At 38.4% G+C, this 12,503-nt stretch overlaps 1 pseudogene; it reads left to right on the top strand.

The window, feature by feature from the left end:
• The window catches only part of LOC115435757 (ankyrin repeat and IBR domain-containing protein 1-like), a 44,297-nt pseudogene extending 35,280 nt beyond the window's left edge, over positions 1-9,017 (top strand).
• Positions 9,018-12,503: the final 3,486 nt, after the last annotated feature.

The raw sequence follows: 12,503 nt of genomic DNA, 5'->3' as shown, positions 1-12,503 counted from the left end.
ATGTGTGTTTCTTTGGCTGTTTTGTAATTTCCTTGTGACACTCCTTCTAGAATAACAGCAGCTAGATACCAACCTGCCGATAATAAGCACAAGAGAGGAAACACTTGTAATTAGATCACCGCGATATTGTAAGAATTTTAAAAGAAACCTGGAACAATATCAGAGCGGTGGAAGAAATACATCTTGTGGGACGACTTAATGGGGGGAAAAAAAAAAGCTAAAAACAGCTTCAGATGCAGGGACATTGTGTATGTGCCACGACATAATTGACACGACATCAGGTTAAAGGTGTCTGAACACTCAGTCGGAGCGCTGAGTCGCTGTTGGCTCTGTGACAACCTCTTGTTCTGCTCCATAAGAAATGAACTCCAGTCCACTGTTGGCCTGAATTGAACAAACTAGTTATCTGTCTCTTTTTCTCACTGTCACATCCACTGGACCTTAATGTGTATCTATTTGTTTACTGTACTGTGTAAGGCTCTTATTGATTCTAAAGAGAAAGGTGGTGCACAAAGCTACACATTCACTTAAGTGTACAAGCTACAACAACAGATTTAATTAAGCTTGGCCTGAACTGAACTACAAAGATGTTGCTCATCAAGAAAAGAATAAATTAACGACACGAACCCGGGTGAAATCCTCCTCTTACCTCCGTCACCTTTCTCCTGCACAGTTTCAACCACAAACATGCCTGTCACGACCTCTTCTTGTCAACACATTAGTTTGTGATCAGACTACAGAGAAGTTGAGGATAATGTCACCCAGATGTCAAACACCGAACCGTGCTAAAAATACTTTTTTTTATTTCTTCGTCCCTAATTAAGAGCCTGTATCTCAGCTGCGTAGTTAATGGGAACACTATAGTAATAATCAAAGCCTGACGACACTGCCTCCGAGGCACAGCTACAGATGGTCCGCTCTGTGGTTCTTATAGCGCCTGCAGATCCCATCCTAACGGCCTATTTTTAGAACGGTGGAAACATGAAAGACGGAGTTATGGTGACAGACTTACGATTATATGAACGTATTAGATGTTTAAATAGAAGCTGCAGGTCATTGTTTGTAGATCTACCTCAATCAAAAACAGGATCTGTAACTTTCTCTGCCATCACTGACCAGTGTACGCGCTGATGAATATGACACTGTCACAACACCAAAGATATGATGGATACAGCAGAAGTTTAACTTGAGTGCAGAGCTTCATCGTCTTCCATCTATGTCTAAAACAGGTGCGAACGCAACTTTATTATGTATCATTTTTCGTCAAACGGCTGCAGCGTGTCATTAATTTCCCGCCGCCGTCCTATCAGTAAATCACAATAATTGGATCTCTGTCTCTTCGTACATACCTGACTGTTAATCAGCATCATCAAAATACCAATCAGACTGACTTAGATGTCAATAGATAGCCTATAATTAGAAACAGGAGCATATGCATACACACATACTATGCTAATTTATTTATTTATTTTTGTCAATTTAATTTAGGCACGCTCTGTGAAACAAAATCTGTTTTAATTACTTCTCTATCATTTTAACTCTCCTAACTGACAATCTGCCAGAAATCTCAAGTTAAGAGTCGGCGGGTTCATTATAATATTGACAGTTAAGATGCACAGTCACTCACTCTTTTAATTTTGTTCTTTTTTATTTATTTATTTATTTTTTGAATGAAGGAATATGCTGAGTTCCAGTATAGACGGAGACACCGGCAGCGGAGGCGAGGTGATATGTCCAGTCTCCGTAGCAACACACCAGACCAGGATGACCAAAGCGACGGCACTTTAGGTACTGAAGCAAGAATAAAAAAAAACACACTATTCACCATCAGTACTTTGACTTATTTTTTTACACATTTATATTCCCTGTGAACTACTACTGTACATTATTAACATCAAAATTTCATTCATTCATTTATTTGTTTTGAGCAGAAAAAAAACAAAACATTATTTGTGTACAAGGAACTAATATCAGAGCAAATACATTAATAAATAAAGGTGATCAAGACAATATAGCAATTGCCATATACGCTGGTAATAACAAAATAAATTGAATATGTACTGCTCAAAAAGGAGTGGGAAGAAGAAAACTTATTAAATCCCACCCCATCTCACATTTATACAATATTACACATTACTTTTACTTCCTTAAAGATCTAGTTACATCAGTTTAGAGTCCTAATAATTTAAATAACCAACAGTAAACAGATTAGGAAAACTGATGTATATTACACATAGTAGCTATTTAACCCTTTCTTGCATAGTGGTCACAACAGTGGACAGCTATTCTATAATGTAATTTAAACTGAACTACTATAACAGTACCTGCATAATATCTGCATGAGTGAATATAAAGGCTAGGAAATAAAATGTTACTAATTTTTAACCCATAAAGACCCAGCGCTTCTTTGATGACAGTTCCCAAATGAATTTTTCTCTCTATTTAACCTTTCTTAAGTGTTTTATCATCATTTATTATTATATTATCCTCTGTATTTAGCGTTTTTTCACTGTCAAGTTGGTATTTTATTATATTTAATCTGTTGATCATGTTGCTGTTTATTAAAACTCAGAGTAAATTCAAAGGTTATTAAATCAGAAACAGGGAAAACAGAAAAAAAGCGACTTTTTCAGCAAATCTATCATTAATTAAGTGTCTCCATCCACTCTCATTGATCCAACCTCATGGGTTTTACTGGTGAAAAAATGTTGTAGAAGATGACGGTGTTTCCACGGTAACTACGGAGCCTCTGAATGTCCAAATGGGTCATATCTGATGACCGTGAAAAGATGAAGAACTGTATTTGACACAAATTATTTACATTTTCATGGAGTTAAAAAATGTCCAGCTGAGTGGACATTTTTTAACTCCATGAAAAATAGATTCATAAAAAAAAATTTAATTGCATTGTTTTTTTTCATGCCTAAAGAGGAATAAAAACACTCCAGGAAAAAATATTGACTAAGATTCTCATAATTCATGCATGAAAGAGTTAATTTATAGTCTGCGTAACTTATAATACAATATATTTCAACAATTATCACATACTAACAATAATGGAAGTGACACATACCAACATGGTAAACAACAAGCACATACCAACAAAGGTAAGAAAGAGGATGGAATAGCCCATCAATTAACAAGAAGCCCTGCCCCCCCTGTACTGGGACCTGACCATCCATTTGTAAAGTGCTTTAAAATTGTGGATATTTTGGCACAGTTTTATAATGTGAACCTACAGTTTCCACTTCTGTGCTTTCCATAGTGACAGTAGAGAAATATGCCACTATTTCTAAATATTGATAATACAGAAAATAAAACACTACACTTTATTTACTAATGATGCTGCCAGGTTTGTGATTGCTCTTTAAATAATATACTGAAGTATCCACTCTTACATTTTAATACCTCAGTTTCACCAGAAGCCAGCTTAAAGTAACAGACCAAAGTTCAGCACAGCCAACCAATCATTTTAATCCATCGCAGTGCTGCTTTGTATTTGGCAGTGCGGTGTGAACGACGGCCAATGTTAGCGGTTGCGAAGCCAGCGAATGGGCTCAGTCGTGCCAAGAAGGATTAATTGATTTCAGATGAAGATAGCGAATTAGAAGATTTCTAGGGAAAATGCTGAAGGCACATAGTTATTACTACATAGTGTTTACTAAAATGATGATGATTTTCCTAAATGCGGTAATTAGCAGGGGGTAAATTAGTAAAGATTCAGTTTAATGGCTGTATTACGACTCTGTGTTTTTGTCCTTTTCTGTTCTGCAGATGACACACAGGATCTTGGAGGTGGACGTAGACAAGCTCCCCTGATGGTGAGTACACCGTTAACATTTTCATCTCAACCCAAGGTTCTGAACCTTTGCGCGTAATGCCAAAACAGATTAGCTTGTTTTTTTTTCTTAATGCTTTCCTTTTACAGTCAGTTTCTCAGTAATATTGTACTAAAGTTTTCAGTTTTGCATGACCATTTTAAAAAGCCCAATGCACTCTGTGTCTTTTTCTGCACAGTATTAAATAACACAAAAGAAAGAAGAACGAATCCAAAGGTTCAATTCAGTGGAAAATTGGGCCTTAGAAACCAATTGTAAGGCTGATTAAAATTTCAACTATAAAATTGAATTACAGCAGAAACCTTGAATAAAGAGCGAGATCCCTTCTATCAGTGTCTGTTAACATGACCAGTGTGACACTTTTATCACTTTTCAGTCTTGTAATAGTTGCAGAGTTCCTCCATCTCATGCAGAAATACTGACTTTAACAAGATGATAAACTTTGACTGTTCATTAAAAAGAACTCACAAAACCAACAATTATTATTATTCTCACTTTTGCTCTCAAGCAAAAACTAACACTAGCAAATCTCAATTTGATCCATAAAATAACTGTAACACTGCTGTGTGTGTCCTCTAGCGCCTGATAAGTAATTAAATAGAAAGACAAATAAGCTTAGAAATGAGAAACCTTCAGCAGTAACCTATGAAAAGTATGTAAATTGACGTAATTATTTCTTCTATTTAAATATACACTATAACTTGATGTACTTTTCTCGTAAATGTCACCAAAGCACATTATATTTTGTTATTCAATTGTTTAAAAAAAAACCTGCATCATAAACCATCCTTAAAGTGATTTTAATATGCAAATCAGCCATTTAAATGTGGCATAAAAACTACCCATGTTCTGTGACTACTCCAGTCATTATCCAGTCATTGAAGTTATCATGATTCTAATCTGATCTGATCTGATTTGATAAGAAATCAGATTAACACACCAGGACTTCTCCCTAATACTCCATCGTCTTTGTGCATATATATGTGTTAATCTGATTTATTTTGCTCTATTACATCTGCAAATGTGTAAAAACAATTAAAATCATAGAAAATGGAAGTGATGTGATCAAATGTGAGCAGTAGACAGTAACAGGATGTTTGAGTCGACTGGACTTGAAACGTCTAAACTAGGGATGTAACGACTATCGGTATAACGATAAACCATGGTAAAATTCCTGATGGTTAGTATTATCGTTTAAATTATAGTTATCATGATAACCGTGTTTGATTACCACACTTTGGTCTGTCTGTCTGTCTGTCTGTCTGTCTGTCTGTCTGTCTGTCTGTCTGTCTGTCTGTCTGTCTGTCTGTCTGTCTGTCTGTCTGTCTGTCTGTCTATCTATCTATCTATCTATCTATCTATCTCTAAAAAAGAATCTTAAACAACTCAAACTTGATACGGAAAATGGTCAATGTCCACAAGGTTCCATCTTTAATGCACATTTGTGTGTTTGATGTTTGCATGTTAATATTTGAATGTTTCTGCAACATAAAAAAATATTATGCTGTTATTTTCTTTCTTTCTTTCTTCTTTCTTTCTTTCTTTCTTTCTTTCTTTCTTTCTTTCTTTCTTTCTTTCTTTCTTTCTTTCTTTCTTTCTTCCTTTCTTTCTTTCTTCTTTCTTTCTTTCTTTCCCAAAATACAACGTGGGTAAATTATTTCAGTGTGTGTATAAGTACTTTTTGAACATTTTGAGCACAATTTCAACAATACCGCGATAATAATGATAACCGTAATAATTTTGGTCACAATAACTGTGATATGAAATTTTCATATCATTACATTCCTAATCTAAACTGGGGTTTTTCTGAAGTGCATGTGAATGCGTCTGATTATTATACTTACCTGATTACTCCAGTTATCAGATTTTTTGGGGCCATGTAAACGGGTTCACTGACTGTGTTTTTTTTTCTGTCAGGGTCTTGGCTCTTTGGATGACGACGACCCTAACATCCTCCTGGCCATTCAGCTGTCCCTTCAGGAGTCTGGGATGGCAGGGGGCGGGTCCATCCACGAGGTCCAAGCCAATGAAGCGTCACTGGGTGCGATCGGCACCTCCCTGCCGTCTCGTCTTGAACAGAGCGCCCCGGGTGTGGACGCCCTCCCCAGAGCCTCGCTGAGCAGCTCCGAGCTGCTGGAGCTGGGGGAAAGTTTGGCTAGACTCGGCACCCACTACTCTGCTCCCATGGGTGCCCCCACCTCTGCACAGCATTCTGACAGTCACCACAGGACCTACAGGGCATCCGTACCCATACCGGTGAATCCAGGTGGAAGCAACTCCTCCACAGGCCTCTTCTCCTCCTCCAGCGACACCATAGACTCGATGACGTGTGGCAGCCACAACCCGTCCTCATCCTCCGCGTTGGCGGCGAACGCTAACCTGCTGGGCAACATCATGGCCTGGTTCCATGACATGAATCCTCAAGGCATCACCCTGGTCCCGCCGACTTCCTCCGACACCGACTCCAACCTGGCCGCACTCCACGCAGATGAGGACGGATGCCTGCAGGACGAGGACGACGCATCCGGCGTGGTCGTCCTCCCTGAAAACAAGAAACCTCAGGAAGTGGCGGGAGACATGGCGTTCTGCTCTCAGAGACTCGGCGACACGGAGGAGAAGGAGTGCGCCGTCGCCGAGAGGCCGACCCAGTTGGACCTGGTGGGGCTGGACGCCGTGCCGCTGCCTTACATGGCCACGCTCGACCCAAGCGGAGAACGCGCCGATCGGGGAGCGTTGAAGGTATGCCACGTCGACACTCCACGGTGTGACTCTATGTCGGACCAGCTGCCCAGCACCAGCTCTTCTGAGTGGGAGGAACAAGTGCACTTGGTATGATCTGACGGGCACAAAGAGGACGGAGCGATATCAGAAGGCCAAAAAAACCACTATAGATAGCAAAATCAGTCGCAGAGTATGTGTAGTATCTCATCAGAACGAATGTAACCAGCATGAAGGACACATCAGTTTGCACCTGGTTGAAAAGAAGAAGGTGGGATTCCTTCATTTACTGTAACGTCAGCTCTACAACAACCAACTGTATGAGAAGAAAACAGGAACTGAAGAAAACATTAACCATTTTCGAGGATAGGTTTCCTTAAATAGATTCTGTGCTGATAGAAAAATTACTAAGATGCTTTTTTTTTCCAGAAATCCGATACAGACACATAGGCTTAGAGACTTTAGCAGAGTGCAGGTGTGTGTGTGTGTTGGTTTTTTTTTTCCACTGGAGCAGAAACCTACTGTATGTGTTCAGATCAGGTCAGCTGTACATAAAGATCAGATGAATAATTAGTTTGAAGACTGACTCTGTAGGTTACAGGCTGAGACACAGATGTCACTCCTGTCCACCTCTGCCTACTTTATAGGTGCCAAACACTGACTAGCAAAAGCAGTTTGCAGTCACCAAGTGGATTCTTCAAAGCAAATTGTGCCTGCTTATTACAATCTCAACAACTCAGCTGAACTGAAATGTGAAAGTCTCGAGCCATATTTTTATTATTTGAGATTTCGGCTGGGTGATATTCTCAGATGTCACTAAAAAAAAAAAAAAAAAGAAAAAAAAAGCTGTAGTGTGCTGTAGTGTAAATCTGTAGTTAAGACCAAAATGGTTGTGTTCTTTATGACGTGAAACATTTCACAAGAAGTTTGATTAATTATTCCAATGAAAAGTACGCGGTTTCCTCAAAGCATTTCTGAACGGTCTCGACAATTGTTATTCATCTCACACTTTTAATGAGAAATAACTCCTGAGCTTGAGAAACAACTTTCACTGACAAGCCCACTGCGGCTGCTCAATATCATTTAGTTCACACCTTTGTAACAGTAGACTCCAGATTCCATTGTAGCGCATCTTCAATTAATGTTGGAGTAAAGCAGCTGAACGTAGGGAGCTGGACTGACAGAGCAGCCGTGTTTTCAACTGCAGGACGGACACAGTGACAGAGATAATCACACAATCACATCCAGACTTCAACGAATTAATGAATAAAACCAAGTCACTGTAACTTAGCACTGGGTGGTTTTCAGCTGTTCTATAAGAAAAGCCTTCCTTTGGCTGTTGCAGACGTCCTGGATTACAGGGTCACGCATGAAGAGAAAAACCTGAATGTTGTATTGCATCTCAAACACGTGGGGAGTCCCACGTGTTTGAAGCGGTTCTCTACGCGGTTAGAGACACAGTGCCTTTATTTCAATCACCGTTAATTCTTTGTCACACCTTTTTCTGAGTGCTAATTACACAGTATTTATGGTGTAAACAAGACAAAACACCTGTTACCTTAAAAGTTTTTTCTCTCACATCAAGTTTGTAGTGTGCAAACATGAGCTCTTGATTTGTATTCATTGAAATATTTGTAGCATGAGGCTTTTCGTTTGTTCCAGTAGTATTACGTTTAAAGGATAACTGACTTTCTACGAGTTGATATGATAACAGTTCATGTTTTTTTTTTTTCCCCCCAGATATTGGAACAAATGTTGTTATTTTGTCATTTTTTTGTGCAGTCAGAGCATCTTGACCTTGCTTCTTGAGAAACGTTTGGGTTTTTTTTTTTTTTTTCTGTGGTTTAAAAGCTAAAATCACTAATTTTGGAACGAGACGACCTACTGTACGTGCACCGTTTACTTTACCCGAAGACACTAAAACAGAGGAAAGTTGCAATATGAAGTAGGTATTTATTAAAATTCAACAGATCCATTGACGCAGATGGGTTGTGAGTAGCCAATATATTGAATGACACGCTGATCAGTGTTGGAGTTATAAAACTGACAAAATTCCATTCAAGTCCCGCAGACGTACAGAGCCACAGTACAGAACGATTGCTTGACATAAGTGTCTTGAAGTTGTGAGTGCCATATGGTTAGTGGAGCTAACTGGTGGACTTCAAATGGAAGCCAGAACAGACCGTATTTAGCCCTTTTTGTGTGACAGTATGCTGTGCACGAACTGGGTACCAGTCGAAATGGAGTTTGTACTTCCTTTGTATTTCACCTCTAATGTCCAGGTGACTTATTTTAAAATGGCATATATATAACATTTTGTAACTCATCAAGATTTTCTATTGTAAAGCAACTAATCCTTGAAATGCTATTTGCACTTTCATAGTCTATACTTGATACATTCCCTCTTTATATGAACAATGTTTGATGTGTGATGCCAATAAACTATGTGTTGAGTTTTAACGGCGTTTTTGTGCTTGTGTTTGAAACCACCGCTACGAGAATACTGAGGGAAGTAAGTTTAATCTGAAATTAGCTTTAGAATAGATAGAATAGAATGCCTTTTACTGTCATTATACATATGTACAACCAAATTAAAAGTTTAGTGTAGATTATTATTGAGAGTAGGGATGTAACGATTACCGGCATAACGATAAACCGCGGTAAAATTACAGACGGTTAGCATTACCGTTTAAATTCTAATTATTATGATAACCGTGTTTGATTACAGCGCTTTTAGGGGAAAAAACCTGTATGTAAAGATCTGCTTTTATGTCAAATATTTGAATACAGGGTGGGGAAGCAAAATTTACAATGAACATTTACTTGTTTTTTCTCAGCAGGCACTACGTCAGTTGTTTTGAAACCAAACGTATATTGATGTCATAATCATACCTAACACTATTATCCATACCTTTTCAGAAACTTTTGCCCATATGAGTAATCAGGAAAGCAAACGTCAAAGAGTGTGTGATTTGCTGAATGCACTCGTCACACCAAAGGAGATTTCAAAAATAGTTGGAGTGTCCATAAAGACTGTTTATAATGTAAAGAAAAGAATGACTATGAGCAAAACTATGACGAGAAAGTCTGGAAGATACTATTAAAGAAGAATGGGAGAAGTTGTCACCCCAATATTTGAGGAACACTTGCGCAAGTTTCAGGAAGTGTGTGAAGGCAGTTATTGAGAAAGAAGGAGGACACATAGAATAAAAACATTTTCTATTATGTCAATTTTCTTGTGGCAAATAAATTCTCATGACTTTCAATAAACTAATTGGTCATACACTGTCTTTCAATCCCTGCCTCAAAATATTGTAAATTTTGCTTCCCCACCCTGTATAGTTTTAATTTATTACCATTTTAATTTTCTATACCTAATATTTGGAACCAATATTCACTTTTAAAGTCTTTGAAAAGGTTCGTTAAACATCTTTGTGTTATTAATGCAATAAATTAAATACATTTTTCAAATCGGATTTTATAATTTTTTTGTGTGTTTTTTGTCCTTTTATGTTTTTAAAAGTAGGTTAAAGTGAAAAAATAATAGACAGATGTCCTATCTACAAAATACTACAAAATGGTCATAGCAACCTTTTTCCCTGTTTTACAGCTCCCTGAACTTTCTGTATCAAGTGTTTCCTGAAAAATGGACAAACTTGAGTATGGGGCTGATTTGTGACTATGGATGAGACTTGGGTCCATCCCCATCAGCCTGAGACCAAGGAGCAGTCCAAACAATGGAAACATCCCATGTCACCGACACCAAAAAAGGCAAAGGTTATACGTGTATTTGATGACAGCCTGATACTCAAGTTTGTCATTTTTCAGGAAACACTTGATACAGAAAGTTCAGGGAGCTGTAAAACAGGGAAAAAGGTTGCTATGACCAAGAAATTTACTGGATAGGATTAAGATATGTGAAAGATTTCATGGACCAAATATGGTCTTCATATTTTTATCCTTTCCATGTTAGGCTCAAAACTTTTCAGTTGCCCCTGGTAAAAGGCTGAAAGCTGTCTTTAGTGAACATCTGGAACGCAGCAGAAGAACATTAACTTTGGGATGTGACAATAAGACAGAGTGTTATTTCACGGGTACACCAAACTCTCCTGTATATTTGTAAACGGCAGCAGATGTCTGAGCGTTCCTTCAGGGTGGAAGTAGAGACCTTTTGGTCTTTGTTCAGTAGAAGATGATCAGTGTCTGTCATGAAGGTTAAGCCCTCGACGCACATGGAGGTCCAGGTCAATGAGGTCCACGCACAGACTGACAGCAGCCAGGGTCTCCTCCTCCTCTGGGGCAGATTTCATCCAGTATTTGTGCTATATCCATCCAGGATGAGCGCTGTTCCACACATCAGAGACGGAGAGAGATGAGATACTTGAGCGTTACGAGCTCTGACATCTGAAGGCAGCTTGTTTCTGTGATGAAAGAGACTGAGAGCCGGTTACAGGAATCGCTCTGAAAGAAAACATAGCCAGTATTTCTTATCTTTGAGAGGGGCTCCATGTAGATAAACAAGCCGTATAAATAATGTGTAGTGGAAGTTGTGTATCTGAAAATAAGTTGTGACTTTGCGCTGACAGCCCCATTCAGCTCTGTGTGCAGTCGCAGTTTGTTCCAGCGGCTGACTGGATGGGTCACAACATTTGCTGTTAATGCCAAAGGCACGCAGAGAGGTGGCTGTGAAAATGAAGCCCACTGCTGTTAAACGCTGCATAATGGAAATTAAAGGGCAGGAGAACATCAGCGTCTCTCTGTACACTAACTGCTGAGACAGACAGCACGCAGGCAGCCGGGCCCAAGGATGGCATCTTACATCACATGCACTCACTTGACATTAAAGCCTTCTCTGATGATCATTTCTTTCATTTTCAAAGGTCATTGTCGCTCTGTTTTTGACTCACCTGGGCTCTGCTGAACTAAACCATATTCTGTAGTTATGAAGAACAGCCAGGCTCTCAGGCTGGAGTGTGCACTGATAACATACCGGCAGGCAGAGGGGGATTCAACTGTAATCAGAGTAGTTTTCTGTGGGAAAATAATACACTTTACTCTCCTGCTGCAGCTGCAATCATTTGGTCTGAAAAGTGAGCGCAGTTGTGTCCCCTTCTCCAATCTGAGGGAAGTATTCTGATCAAACAGCGGTGTCGGACTCATTTTATTTCAGGGTCCACATCTATTCCAATATGGTCTCAAACAGAGCAGAGTAGTAAAGGGTCTGATCAGGCGCTAACACATGGACACATTTCCTGTTCAGCAGTCTGTGTCATGTAAGCGGAGGAACGTATATGCATGGATTATAATAGAACATGAATGTCTGAGCCACTTCAGATCGCACTGGGCTGGATGTGGGTCCTGAACTCGACTTCTACCCTGCAAAAATCTGAATCTGACCAAGTGTGTTTTTCCCATTTCTGGTCAAAATATCTCATCACATTTAAAATAAGATAGAATCACCTAAAGAGGAACTTTTCAGTGAGATATAAGAACTTATTTTTAGACTACAGGTCTGGGAAAATCTTATGTCAGGAAATCTTACCAAGATAATTTTCACTGATTACATTGGCAGATTTTTTTTTTTTGCTTAATTCAAGGTTGTTGGGGTTTTTTTGTGCTAAATTCAAGATTTTCAAGATTTTTTTGCTTAATTCAAAAACTTTTTGCTTAATTCAAATTTGTTTTGCTTAATTCAAGATTTAATTTTTTGTGCTTAATTCTAGATTTTTATTTTTTTGTTGCTTAACTCAAGATGTATTTATTTATTCATTCATTCATTCATTCATTTATTTATCTATTTTGCTTAATTCAAGATTTTTTTTTGCTCAATTCAAGATTTTTTTTGTTTAAATATTTTTTTTTTTTTGCTTAATTCAAGACTTTTTTTCCTGCTTAATTCAAAATTTTTATTTGCTTAATTCAAGATATATAATTTTTTTGCTTATT

This window comes from Sphaeramia orbicularis, chromosome 16 (genome assembly GCF_902148855.1).
Source record: "Sphaeramia orbicularis chromosome 16, fSphaOr1.1, whole genome shotgun sequence".
NCBI lineage: Eukaryota > Metazoa > Chordata > Actinopteri > Kurtiformes > Apogonidae > Sphaeramia > Sphaeramia orbicularis.
This window is presented reverse-complemented; position numbering and strand designations above follow the sequence as displayed.